The sequence below is a fragment of the Pangasianodon hypophthalmus genome, chromosome 25 (genome assembly GCF_027358585.1).
Source record: "Pangasianodon hypophthalmus isolate fPanHyp1 chromosome 25, fPanHyp1.pri, whole genome shotgun sequence".
Taxonomy (NCBI): domain Eukaryota; kingdom Metazoa; phylum Chordata; class Actinopteri; order Siluriformes; family Pangasiidae; genus Pangasianodon; species Pangasianodon hypophthalmus.
In genome coordinates this window covers 14,519,712-14,534,754 of record NC_069734.1, presented here as the reverse complement: position 1 = coordinate 14,534,754, position 15,043 = coordinate 14,519,712, and the positions used below count along the sequence as shown (strand labels likewise).

Here is a 15,043-nt window from a genome sequence, read left to right as displayed (position 1 = left end):
CTGAAAAAGTTAATGCTAGCTATGACAGAAAGGTTTCAGAACATACAGTGCATCACAGCTTGCTGAGTATGGGGCTGCGTGGCCACAGACTGGTCGGAGTGCCCATGCTGACCCCTGTCCAAAAACGCCTACAATGGGCATGTGAGCATCAGAACTGGACCATGGAGCATTGGAAGAAGGTGGCCTGGTGTGATGAGTCATGTTTTCTTTTACACCATGTGGACAGCCGAATGCATGTGCATGGCATACCTGGGGAAGAGATGGCACCAGGATGCACTATGGGAAAAAGGCAAGCTGGCGGAGGCAGTGTGATGCCCTGGGCAATGTTCTGCTGGGAAACCTTGGGTTCTGGCATTCATGTGAATGTTACTTTGACACATACCACCTACCTAAACATTGTTGCTGCACCCCTTCATGGCAACGGTATTCCCTAATGAATACTAAAAATTGAATTGAATTAATGGCAGTGGCCTGGTTCAGCAGGATAAGGCAGGTAGTTTTAATGTTATGGCTGATCGGTGTATAAGTATTTTAGCTAGTTTTATCTACAGCTTAATTAGCACATAATTAGTGTAATAGTGGCTTGGATAAGTATTCACCCACCTAAAAAAATTTCCACATTTTGTAGTGTGGAAACCTGAAACAGAAATGGACTGAAATTAGACTGGATTATACTGTATGTCATGAATCTACACAAAATATACCATAATACTGAGGGGGGGAGTCAATGCAGACGTACTTACAAATAAACAGAATAGCTGTGCTTGATTGGTGTGGTTGGTGTAAAATTAGTTCTGGTGCAACCAGCTGCTACCAGAAATCACAAAATTATTTGATTAGTTGAGTCTGCCTGTGTGCAAGTATCACATGTATCACATGAACTCAGCATAAGTACACCTGGAAGGCCCCAGAGATTGTTGGAGAATAGCATCATGAAGACCAGAGAGCTATCAAACCAAGTCTGGGACAAAGTTCTGGAAAAATATCAATCTGGTTATAAGAAATTATCTCAAACTCTGAACATCCCACAGAGCACCATTTTATCTGTTAGTTTAAAAAGGCACAAGCATGACTCTGTTTAGGGAAAAAATCAGTGATTGGGTAAGCAGAGCATTAGTCACAGAAGCACCAACATGCCAAGGAAGACCCTCAGCATGATGCTACCACCACCATGCTTCACTGTGGAGAGGGTGTTATCAGGGTGATGAGCAGAGACTGCCTTGTAAACAGCGGCTCACATCTGAGCTATGGATCTCTCCAGCTCCTTCAGCTACCCTTGGCTTATTGGGTGCCTCTCTGACTAATGCACTCCTAGGCAGAGATCACATGACACTTTAAATGCACATGTGTATTCCATCCAAGTAAGTGTGAATTCAGATGGCAAATGGTTGAAACAGAACTAATTTGTGGGGTTTCACACCAATGAGGGTGAGTCAATTTCAAGTCAATTTCAGTTTCAGGTTGTAACACTACAAAATGTGGAGAAGTTCCGGGGGAACAGTGCCTTACAAAGATTTCATGTGTTTTTAGGATGTCTTACTTCTATCCTTATCTTGCTACACATCAGTAATCACATATCACTGGTTGGTTGCTGCGCTTGAACAAAAATGACTTCACCCACTTTTAGCGGGCCTATTTCCTTCAACCAGTGACACACTTAAGGTGGAATAACTCCAACTACCAGCAAAGACTCTCCATAGAAAATGAATGGAAAGTGCTTCATTCCACTGCACTGTGAATGCACCATTAGTATTAAACAAAATTAACACTGCTGCAAAGTGCTATCATTAGGGTATAAGAGTTAAGGAGATCAGTGTGGAAATTAAAAAAGCCTACAGAGACTGCTTGACAGAAATTAAAGGTAGGGGGAGAAAAGGAGAACACAAAGAAAAGACAAACATCTGGGAAATTCAAGGAGAGTAGGGGAGGAAACTGCACAGGATTCCATACTAAATGAAAGATACTGACTAAGCGTATGGAAGGCATTGTATGAATGCTGTGGAAGCATTAGTGACATTGCAGGGCAGCCCGTCTGCCGCCAAACACGCTCAGAGTCCTCCATCTTTAACACGTTTATGAAATAACTGCAATGGATCACATGGCCATCCATCATGCTTAAGAACTTTTCCACTGAGCACATTGTGCTGGTTATAATCCTCCTCTCCTTTCCTCATTTTAAACCCCCCTTTCTCTTTCCATACGGAGTAGAATATATAGCTCTCTCTCCTCTACACATGGGATTCTCAAAATTTTGCAGCCAGGGACCCTTTTAACTGGGAAAAAACAATCAATATTAGGCACATTATTTAAATGCACACATTAATACGTAGTTAATAGGTATTTTGGGTAGGATCCATAGAATTTGTTATTCCTGAATGCTTCACTCACAGGACACATTTTTAGTAAATTTGTCATTAGATTGAAGATGAAGTGAGGTTTGAAGTGGGTAGTCAAATAGGCTTACAACGAGAATAACTCAATAATGAATATAATCAATTTGATAATGCTAAGTTGTGACAAAAATAATAACAATAAAATAAATAAATTAAACAAAAAAAAAAAAGACCCTCCCTGGGGTGTAGAAACTCGGCTCTGCACTAATCGCTCATTCTACATCCCTTCTCCATCCCTCTACATCCTCTCACACCTGCTTTCACCCTTTACTCACTCTGCTTTGAAGGAGCAGCATACAAGGACTCACTCTCTCTCTTCCTCCAATCCCCTGTGCTTTAGTCTGCCACTCTACCTGACTCATACCTCTACAAAGTCCTTTCTACAGACCCGTTCCTCTCCTATCATCTCTACCCCCAACCCCCAACAGATCCATAATGCATATACAAAAATAAGGCATAATTTTTGGTATTTTCATGACCTTTGATGCAGCTGACAACCTGACATTTACATAAAACAACTCATGTCAATATTTTAGTGGTAGAGGAGAGCAGCAGGCTGATTTAATCACTAGAACTGATAAAAATGTGGAGTTTTTTTGCCTTCTTTTGTGCTTTTCTGGATGTTTACTCTAGAACACTGTCTATTATGACTAATTCCTTGTCTCTATGTGGCAATAAAATTGGTGAGTGTGGCATTTAATTAGATGTTAGATATTTTATGATTCTGTTAATTGTAGGATGTTCTGTGTGTAATGACACATCAACTATCTGATTCATGTTTAGTAGCTTCAAATGAGTTGCTCTTTTTTGTTATGGATAAATTGAATCTGTCAGCAGGGGACAACAAAACATAAATTCACTAGCTAGTCCAACAGGCAAGTTTAAAATCTAATGTCCAATGTCCCAATCCAATGTTTTGGTTGTCTGGAAACCTAATTCTCTAGGCTAAAGACTAATACTAATAAGGTTATGGTGACAAGGTAACATGGTAACAGTTGTGGTGACCTAGTCAGCTAGTTATGTGCATTAATACACATACAAATGAATATACAAATGCCTGCATAGACCATGACTTGGCCAGTGATTATCCTTTTCTAAGAAAGAGTCTGAGGTAGCACATCAGGTTTGCTCCACAACAAAAGTCATTGGCCAACATTTGGCTATGAGTTATTTTCTCTTCACATTGCACATAAAAGGTATTCAAGCCTTTATCTTTTCACAAGTTGTTTAACAGTGAGGTGAAGTATTGTGCTAGTTATGACAGTTATATGACAGCATTACTCTTTACAATGTACTTTACTTTGTTCAGGTTCATCAGTGCTTCCACATTCCTGTGTTCACGGTGTGATTCTGAAAAGCTCGTATGTCGTTTGTGTATGCTAATTAAGCTGCATAGTAAAAACCAATATGTGTAGTGCAGCAGGCAGTGGAATTCAGAATGAGCATGTAGCTGTATATATATATATATATATATATATATATATATATATATATATATATATATATATACAGTACTGTGCAAAAGTCTTAGGCACATGCAAAGAAATGCTGTAGAGCAAAGATGTCTTCAAAAATAATGAAATTAAATGTTTCTACATTTTAAAAAAATACTATAAAGAGCAGTAAACAGTAATAAATAAAACAAAGTCAATATTTGGTGTGACGATCCTTCGCTTAAAAAAATGGTAGTTTCAGGTACAATTAGTGCAGTTTTATAAGGAAATGAGCTGTAAGTGTTACTGAACATCTTGCAGAACCAGCCACAGTTCTTCAGGAGACTCTGATTGTCGACTCGCTTCTTATTTTTGCAGTGAAACCCAGCAGCCTTCATTATGTTTTTTTGTCTGAAAAGTGTCTCTTATGTAATCTGCTGCTTTCTTTACTGACATACAACCATTTTTCTGTAACATTTAATTTTGTGCTGAAAAACTAATGTTTGGAAATCTAAAATGTTTTTGTACTGAATCATGAATAATGTAGAAGTCATAAAACAAAAATCTATAACAAAGTTTGTACTAAAAAATAGGGTGCCTAAGACTTTTGCACAGTACTGTATATACACTGTAATTTTGCCTCTGTACACCACTACAGTGGATTTGAAATGAAGCAATCAAGATGTGATACTGCATTAACTGTTTAGGAATTACAGCCATTTTTATAGAGTCCCTCCCTTTTCACAGACTCAAAAGTAATAGGACAAACTAACTAATATATAAATATTTAACTAACAAACTAACTAGATATATATATATATATATATATATATATATATATATATATATATATATATATATATATTCCAAATAAAAGCTTTTGTTTTTGCAAAAGTCAACAGCAAAAAAATAAGACAGCTTATTTTTCTGACTGCTGCTGAGTCTACATGTCCATCAGGCAGCAAAGAATGAAAAACTAATAGCCCGGACATGCAATGTTCTTGCCCGGGGCATCCAGACAATTCTTCTATCCACCCATGGTCAATGGTATTTAGTTAACATTTTAGTGAAGTGGCCTATTTATATTGAAGAGTGGTGACATATAAATGTATGAAATGAAACAGCATTTAAGCCTTGTAAACATTGAAACCTACCATTCTGCCCTAGCAAAAAGAGTGAGTCCTGAATGGAAGTAATGTTAGCGTGTTATGTATTATGTATACCACTGTGCTAGAGGATTTTGAATGTCACACCCCCTTTTGTGACTCTTCACGTATGAAAGTGCAGCCTCTTTCAATGCTGACAATAAAAATAGCAACTGAAAAAGATCAGAAAATATGACTTGATGAGCAACATGTTACACAGCTAAGCTGGACTCCTGAAATAGAGCTGAAAATAGAGCCTATTCTACCATTCTATTTTCATTTCTTACCAAACTCCTCTCACTCTTTTTGCCTTCTTTCTCTCACCCTATTCCTTTCTGACTCACTCTCTCTCTCCACTTTCTTTTTATCCTTTTATTTCTGTCTCTCTCCTTCTCTCTCCAGTCTTGTGTCTCTTCTACCTCCCTGACATACAGAATCACACATGAGAAAAAAGGAAGCTGAAACATGGCAAAGATAAAGTCCTTGTAACAACAAAATACACTTTTCATTATTTTTGACTCAGTTGCCAGGGCAACACAAGTTTGATGGACATCTCTGAAACTTCCAGCAAGTGGTAGCATGTGTTCTCATCCGAGAGAGGAGGACACAGATGGAAGTGATATTCCTGAACTATTTAACTGTGGTTTATTGTTATGAGATCTGATGCTAATGCCGCCAACCTGACTGCTGCAGCTTGGGGACGACTGTATTGCACAGTCACGGAGGATTAACTAAGTTATCTGCACGACATGCAATAATGTTGCGATTGCTATCGCCCCACTTGAGACAGTGAAAATTCTGCATTCAGAGAGATGAGTCATCGCTAAGGAACCCACAATGGCTCCTGCACAGTAGCAAGACTTTCAGCAAGCAAAGAAAGAAAATCATTATAAAATGTTGACATTAAATATTGATCTTTATGTGGGCTGGAGCTTTACAGTCCTTTCACCAAGAGGAAGAGATTGTGTGAAGACCACACACACACACACACACACACACACACACACAGTATACACACAAACACTACATGGGTGGACAAATAATAACTTTATTAGCTAGACCACACAACTGATGAGGCTACAAAATGGTAACTAACGCAAGGTAATAACATACAGTATGATGAGCTAGTTAGCTAGTGCAGTAATACAGACTGAGGGAAATGAACAAGTATATGATCATGTAGAGCATTGTGTTTGGACCCTCAATAAAAAGTCAACAAGTTTTTAGCAAAACTTTCGGCTATAAACTCTAGTGTTCTGATGTATGCATGCTAATTAATCTGACTGGTAAATTGTTATACTGTCAACCAGATCATGCCTCTGCTGATGTGTGCAGCAGTGGGATTTAGAAATTTGGAAACACATCGAGGTGTGTCACACCACTGCAGAGTGTATTACTTTTAAACATACCTACATAATTTTGTTTTGTCAATATGAGTAAGTATTTTTTTCTTCCAAAAAGCCCTGAAGATGAAATCTGTTTGTCTCTACTGATATGGCCACCTCTGTACTAAATCAATCCTGCTTTAACTCGTCTTGCTTCCTTCTGTACTGCACAGCATATGAACTGAAAGACAGAAGAATACTATTTGTACTGAATAGCCCTTATCTGACACTCTTTAATAGGACCAAAGGCAGCACTAAAAAGGCCCAATATGGTCACACTAAGGACGTCTTGCAGTGAATTAGAGTTTTGTATTTCTTTTCAGAAGAAGGGCCACTTTGGTCACCCTAATTATACTCTATCAATTAAAAGAGCAATTATGGTCTACCATCCTTCATATGGTAATCAGCCAACCTGAGCAAAAAGGCATGGAATGACCTCAGTAATAACAAGACACAGTGGAACGAGAGAGAGAGAGAGAGAGAGAGAGAGAGAGAGAGATATCAGAGCAGCCTCCTCAGATGAAGAACACATTCAATATGTATGTACAACATGCCACATTTTTCAAATGTTTCAACAGAATATATCAATAAACAAAGCTCTATCCAAGTGAGTATTCTGTATGTAAATATAAATTCTTTGGATTTCTTTAGTATGTGCAATGCAGAGTACTGTGAGAGGTGCAACATAACGAACATTGAGGAGGTTCTTATTTTCCCAGGCTAAAACTAGCATAAAGTGGATCAATATTCTCACTCAATTTCTTAATCTTAGACCTACTTAATCAATTATAGCAGTATGGATCAACAACCTATCTCATTTAAGAGAAATGAGGAAGGGGATTTGGTTGACTGATTTCTAAATATAGCATTGGCACAAAGAATGACAACAGATGATTGGGAAAAAGTGAGCACAGAATTAAAATCAGCGAAGTTTGTATGTAGACAGCACTTCTGATGTTGTCACTGGTATTGTTTGGTACTGGCATTGGTATTGGTATGTTTTGCTACTTTGCATAAACCTAAAATAGTTTAGTGTGTTTCCACTGAAGAAAATATTTACCTTTAATTGTTAGCTTTTAATTATTTCCCTCTGGCTCTGTACTCGTTTGCTAAAGTTTTATGTTCATTCATGTATTCTATTTCATATACATGATGACAGGTTTATGCCTCTGTCTCAAAATATGTTGTATTTCTTATTCTTTGTATTTTGGTATGATGGGTCTCTGTGACAGAACACACCAGAGGCAATAACACGCTATGGCTCTGCCAGCCATAGGCCTGCTTCTCTCTTACCTTCTCTCTCCTGTCTCCCTCTCATTCTCTGCTCTACACATAAAATGGGCCTCAGCTGAGCTGGTAAAAACTTTCTGAAGATATACTTCTATTAGTGAAAAGGCTGATCTGAAAATACCCCAAAAATTCTTCAAGGCCACTAAATTAAACTTTCACCTCTCGTTGACTACTGTGATGATAGAGAATGCATCACGCTTGTGAAGTGAAGGTGAACTCTTCAGCCATGGAGATTGGAAAAATGACTCATCACCATAAACTAACTAGCAGCTCAGCAAGGCAGACACATTATATGAGTACTTTATTTTATATGAGGTAGAAACAGAGATTTTAGATAAGTTAACTTCTCAAAAATATGCTACACGCTTTGATTGATTTCAGTTGTGATTAAATATCTTGTTACACTGCTTTTACATTTTCCCTGATTTAGTGCAGTACAATCCAATTCTGTATACACAAACTCCATTTCAAAGAATATTCAAACCAATAACAAACTATAAGACTTATCATCTGATCTGTCACAAGACCCATCAGTTCACTGTGAAGTGTAACTCCTAGCTAATCACTAGTAATGTTACTAAGACTTTACTACTGAGTTCACTCTATTCTGCTTTTGAACCTGTTTGTTTAGTTTATAGAAATTGCTTTGCCTATTCTAGCCTGATTGCCTGAACCATTATCTCTTTTATGACTTTGACTCTATCTTCGCCCTTTGGATTTGCCTGCTTTGCCATTTGCATCAATAAAACCTGCATTTGCATCCAAACCCCTGTCCATGTCTGACAAGGTCAATGTACTTTTATTATGTATAGCCTTCCTCAGCTCACAAACACTCCTACTTCTATGTTTTACTTCCCTTCAGGAAAAGCAGAACTGCTCTATGGATTAACACTCAAATTTATCTGCATTAATGCAAATGCATAAAGATGTCCATTTCCTTCCATGTGGAACTCTTTTTCTAACTGTTCAAATGTTAAGTATGTTTTATAACAGGGTTGGTGAACTCAATTTCTGCCCAGGGCACATCAGCATTTTTCTGAGCCTTCGAAAAGCCAAAGACTAATATACTATTATACGTGCGTCTATCATGAGCACAGATTGTGTGTAACCAGTAAGTCCCAGGGCCTCATGTACTTAATGTTTTAAAACTGGAAAGGACTGATAAAACATGCTGATGCTCTAATGAACAAAAATGATGTCTAGTTATGGAGCTCTATATCAGTACACAATCTGGCACTTTCCCAGCTCTAACGCACTCAATTCTATACATCATCTAATTACCAATCTCTTACAAGTTTTTTGTACAAGCAGAATAAGCTCTAAACTTTGCAGTACTGTGGCCCTGTCGGATAACAATTACTCATCTCTTCACCAAACCATGGTTTTAAACTACATCAATTTTATGGAGTTGAAAAATGATCAGCATTTCCAAATCAAATCTCAGCCTTAATTCCAACAGGAATGCAGAAAGGCTAATTACGAATTTGAATGTGAAAATGCACAAACAGCTCGTACTCTGTAATTTGTGGTAATAACACACACTATGTCTACCTGTGTTAAAGCTGAGTGAATATATTCCACAAGCACATCTGTGTTCTTGCTCCACAGTTGGATACAAGTTAATGCTCTGAATATGCCCATACTGTATATTACTGTGATTTCTGTAATGAAATCCTGGCAGATCGTGATACAACTCATGCTGCTAAAATCCCATGCTGTGCATGTCAAACATTTCTCATCTTGTGACCCCCAAGAAAGCTATTTAAATAACCTAGAGGCAATCACATCCTGTCTTGGTAAATGGCAGATTCATTTAGAATATAACAAGAAGGAATACTCTCTGGCCCTCACTTTAATTCACCAGTGATTTAAATTTGTAACATGGGATGTTTTTGCTGTTTGGAATAATAATAATAATAGTAATTGCTCATCTGCTGGCTTATAAGATGGAAGATATAACCAGTCAAAAGAATGTAGCTGGTGATTGCTGATATTGGCCTTTAACAAAAAGTCCGGGGCATCTCGAAATAGTAAATTTGAGACAGTTTTTTGACCTGTAACCTGCAACTATTCCAGGAATCAATGCATTAACAAATTGAAAACAAAGCTGAGCGTAGGTTTGAATATTCTCTGTGATAGATAATCTTTAATTCTGTCCCTCCTTTTCAATGGCACTGTCAATAAGGTGTAAATGGTAATTATTCACTGCAATGGTTCCATGACATTTTAAAAGCTGCTATTGCATACATTGTGGCATTGTGCCTAGGCAGCATGAAGAATTAACCTTTCTTGGGGGGGCGGGGGTGAGAGAACGAGTGGTGCCTAGCTTAAATGCAGTCCTTGCATCATGTGCAAGGAAATGTTCAGTGTTGTTGTGGATGACTTCTGGAAAACAGCCAAAAATTATGAAATTTTGACTTGTGAAATGAGACTTATGTTTAAATGCTGCAAGTGACTTTTTCCACAGGTGATGAGACAGCGACTGATGTAGATGATGCTGATAATCAAAGTGGGAACTCATTTCCCATTGTAAACTTGCTAATGCTTAAAATTTGCAAAAAATGTTGTTTTTTCATAAACAGATTAGGTTATATATGTAGGCGAGGTCTTTTCACTGGGGCAGTGGTAGCTCAGTGATTAAGCTCCAGCCCCAACAAGCTGTCACTATTGGGCCCTCTGCTCCAGGAGGGCCGTATCATGGCTGATCCCAGCTTCCTAACAAGCTGGGATATGTGAAGAAAAGAATTTCACTGTACTGTATCTGTGACAAATAAAGGCCTCTTTTTCTTTAGAGGTAATAAAATTTTACATTTTTATAACTTTACTTGCGTTTGAGATACACCCCAAAAAAAACATAGTTCAGTTCAGTAAAGTCTAAATAGGTATAGTAGAAAATGTGGAAATTTGACCATGTGACGTGTGTCCCAGACTGCTACAAATGGATAGAAGGATTTAAGACTGTTTAGTGATTTTAATCAAGCTGGATTTGTAAATAAATATTTTTTCATTTAACTAATGAGCAAAAAATCGTGCAACAGCCCAAATAGAGCTTACAATCAACTTAAGCCTGCAATTACTATTCCAGAGCCTGCAATAATCTAAACTATGCACACTTATACATTTAACTATAAGTAAACTGTAAATGTAGTAACATGAGCCAAAATATTGTGCAAAGGCCCCTTAAATCAGTATTTTCTACAGTCTATTCTAGACTATGTTCTTCTCAAAAGAAGACCACGGACTGCCATTAAATTTCTCTCATCGTGCAGTAGCAGCAGTTAAATATGTAAAGTGGAAAGGCTTCATTACTCCAGGGACAGCAGACAATCAGCCAGTCATAGCTGAAATCCCATATTTGAGCTTTTTATGATGATATTTCAAAAAAAAAAAAAACCCTAGACAAATGTCAAAGGCTGACCAAACGTTAAAAATTGCTCTATTACTGTTAAGAAAGTTGAGACAACAGAAGGACCTGAAAGAAACAGTCAGTTTCACCTTTTCAGTTTCACTTGTCAGCAACAATAAAATTAAATAATCACCAACTTGGCACATCTGTTGTATGTACTTGTACACACAAAAGAGCCTAAGCAGGCATGCCTCAGGTTTAGGCCACTCATATCAGAGGCAGCAAATTGCTAATTACATGTCTTCTGATTTTTCTGACATTATGGTCTAAGTTGAGGCAGCAGAACTGCTGAAGTAGCTAATGAATTGTTCCAAAGCTTAGCAATTACAGCCACCAGAAACTGGTTCAATATTGGAGCATTAACAATATCATCATCCTGATTACAGTGCTCACATCTTACTCCAGAGAAAAGAAAACTGAGGTCTTGGACTTAATTCACGGCAGTGTTTGGCAGTGGAATTTGCTTTATAACCATAAAAAAATCCCCATGTGTTTTTTGAATACAAACTAAGTTATAGTGTGTTTATTAGATCAACTAGATGACACACAAGGCCTAGAGCTTTTCGCAGTGTTACACACATACCAAGTCAGAAACATGAATTCTAGAGCTCAATAAATATCTCAGTCAAGCATTAACTCTGTATGAGATCAAATCCAGTATTTAGTAACTATATGTTTAGGCTCTGTTGTGGAGAACTCAAACAACAGGTATGAAACACAAAAATAAAGGTTTCAGGGGGAAAAAATCTATATATGGTTGCCTTTAATACAGGATAATTGGGTTGTAAGATTATTTTTGTAACTATATTATAGGACAACAATACTGTATGTCCCCCAATGTCATCATCATTGAAAGCCAGATATCACATTAAAATAACCTCGAATCATTCCTTTTCTGCAGAAATCCTACAGGCAGAATGAGGTCACTACTGTCTATAAACAATCACTCCTTCTCTGTTCTTTGAGCACGAGATATAGCTAAACTAGCAACATCAGGATGACAGTTTTTCAGTGTTGACCGTTTCGTTTGGTGAACAATCAGAAAGAAAAAGAATGGTCGGTCCAGCTGCATTGTGGCAGCTGTCTGTTGTGCTGCCATTTCATATGATACAGATCAGTTTTTCTGCCATCTTTGTTAGGAATTTGTAATAGAATAATGAGTTAGATCTTGTTTAGATGTTTACCCTAGATGTTTTTCGTTCTAGCAGGTCAGACTACAGCCAAACATAATGTCTCCTTAAAAGTGGGAAAACTTCAGGATAAAATAAAACAGTAAATAAACGTGTTTTACCCTCTCCAACTGACACACAAGGAACACAGTCATAAGAACAGGCCTAGTGGGTTGTATCATCTTCTCATCATTAAGATTTAAGAGATCTAGTCCAGGGATTCTCAGTAAGCAACCTTTTGCAAGGGACCCCTTTAACTTTAAAATAAATTCCACAGACCCACTCAGCACTGATTTAAAATTGAAAATAGTCCAACAATTCAAATATTAAGCTAATTAGTTAAATGTGTACAGTGGATATAAAAAGTCTACACACCCCTGTTAAAATGGCAAGTTTTTGTGATGAAAAAAAAAATTAAAAAGATAAATCATGTCAGAACTTTTCCCACCGTCAATGTGAAATTACCACATATAAAAATTATGGAAAAAACAATCAGAAACATTTTAGGGAAAAATAGGCTGTGTTCAGAAGTAATTATCAATGAAATTATTCTGATTAACCCAAATAAAGATCAGCTGTTTCTGTAGGATTTTCTTGACATCTTCTTGGTTTCAGCTGACTGCTGAAGCCGTGATCGCCAAAGAGCTAACAAAGCCTATAGAGGGTCTCACTGTCAAAAGGAACTGAGCAGGAGAGGGGTACAAAAAAATTTCCAAAACATTAGACGTATCATGGAACACCATGAAGGCCATCATCAACAAGTGAAAAAAATGGAGCACCACAGTGACATTGCCAAGAACAAAATTTATAAAAGGACAAAAACTTACCAGAGAGGCTGCCAATAGACCTACGGCAACATTAAAGAAGCTGCAGGAATATCTGACAAGTACTGATTACTCTCTGCATGTGACAACAATCTCTCATATTCTTCATGTCTTGGCTATGGGGTAGTGTGGCTAGACAGCAGCCCCTTCTCACTCAACTAAAAAAAAACTCAACTAAATAACCCCAAGCAACATGGCAAAATGTGTTATGGTCTGACGAGACCAATTCCAAAAGGTATATTAATTCCACAATTCCAAAAGGTATGTTTTTGGTGCAAAAATAAAAGCACATCAACAAAAGAACACCATACTCATGGTGAAGCACGGTGGTGGCAGCATCATGCTTTAGGGCTGCTTTTCTTCAGCCAGAACTGGGGCTTTTATCAAGGTGGAGGGAATCATGAATAGCTACAAATGCCTGTCGATTTTAGTGCAAACCTTCTGGTGTCTGCTAGTATGCTGAAGATGAAAAGGAATTTCACCTTTCAGTACGATAATGACCCAAAGCGTACATCCAATTCAACAAAGGAACGGCTTAACCAAAAGAAGATCAGTGTTTCTGAATGACCTAGCCAGAGCCCAGACCTGAATCCAACTAAAAATCTGTGGAGTGACCTGAAGCAGGCTGTGCACAGGAGATCCCCTTACAATTTGACAGATCTAGAATGTTTTTGCAAGAACGAGTGAGAAAATATTGCCAAGTCAAGATGTGACATGCTGATAGACTCTTACCCTAAAAGACTAATGCAATTAAAAAAAAAAAAAAAACATGCTTCAACAAAGTATTAATTTAGAGCTGTGCACACTTATGCAACCAGGTTATTGTAAGTGTTGATTTTTTCTTTTTTTCCCTAAAAATTGGTTGTTTTTCACTTTATTTGTATACTTTGCATTTGCACGTTAAAGGTGCACTGTAAATCCTAATGTTGTCTTTACTTAAACTGTCAAGTAATCATGACTAAGCATTACTTAAAATGTTGTGTTTTCTACCCATAAATCAAAAATCTAAGTTTGTTTAACTTATTTACCTACAAAATATATGAAGTTAAGTGTTATGAACTCTAAATCGTGATTCATTAAATAGCTCACTCTGGTCTTTCTTTGATGTAATTGGCCATGCAAGGAGTTCCGCCTGGCAACAAGAGAATTAATGCACTGATTGGTAGACAGTTGCCAAAGGCGATCCTCTTCGTCTCATCTGTTGCTGGTAACAGTGTAGTGAAGTTGAAGAGCTCATCATGAGTAGGAAAGATGACTCCTTGTGTTTACAAAGAAACGGCAATCATGTAGAGGATGTGCTAAAAAGTGTTAATTTCCCTTATGTATGGAGACTTTTGGGACACCCTGTATTGACTAGTGGCTCGCATGCAACACTCTCACCACCGCAGCCCAGGTTCGATTCACAGTCAGCAAACTAAAAGGTACATTACATGAACACCAAGTTAAGTGAACCTAACAATTTAAGTACAGTCTACATGAGCACCAAGTTAAGTGAAATTAAATATACAACTTTTGGAAGACCCCATTACTCAATTAAACTGAGGGAACGAGTTTACTCAATCAGTTGAGTACAGTCAACTTAGGGTTAGGGTTTTCTTTGTGGGAAAAGATCTGACATGGTTTATCTTAGTGTCATTCTTTTACTTCACAAAAACCTGCCATTTTAACAGGGATGTGTAGTCTTTTCATATCCATTATATAATAATTCAGTAATAATTATAATAGCTTTGATAAGAGTGGGTTGTGTTTTCCGACACTGTAAGAAAAGAAAAATCAGGGAAACCTGGCTGTGCTTTACAGACTCCATTTTGAGAATCACTGATCTAGTCCTTGCCTTATATACTGTTAATGAACCCATACATTTATAAGACATGATTTTTTTAAGAATAGGCCTCAAGTGGTAAGAAGCAAAACCATCAGAGCATTAACAATATGAAAAGCTTTAATAAAATTAACAAAAAAGGCAATCTTAATAATATACTAAGGCGGTCATAGTCA

The 15,043-nt window shown here is 37.4% G+C and overlaps 1 protein-coding gene across 6 annotated transcripts in view; it reads right to left on the bottom strand.

The window, feature by feature from the left end:
• il1rapl1b (interleukin 1 receptor accessory protein-like 1b) overlaps window positions 1-15,043 on the bottom strand; it is a 350,185-nt gene that overhangs the window by 175,445 nt on the left and 159,697 nt on the right. The window lies entirely within an intron of this gene.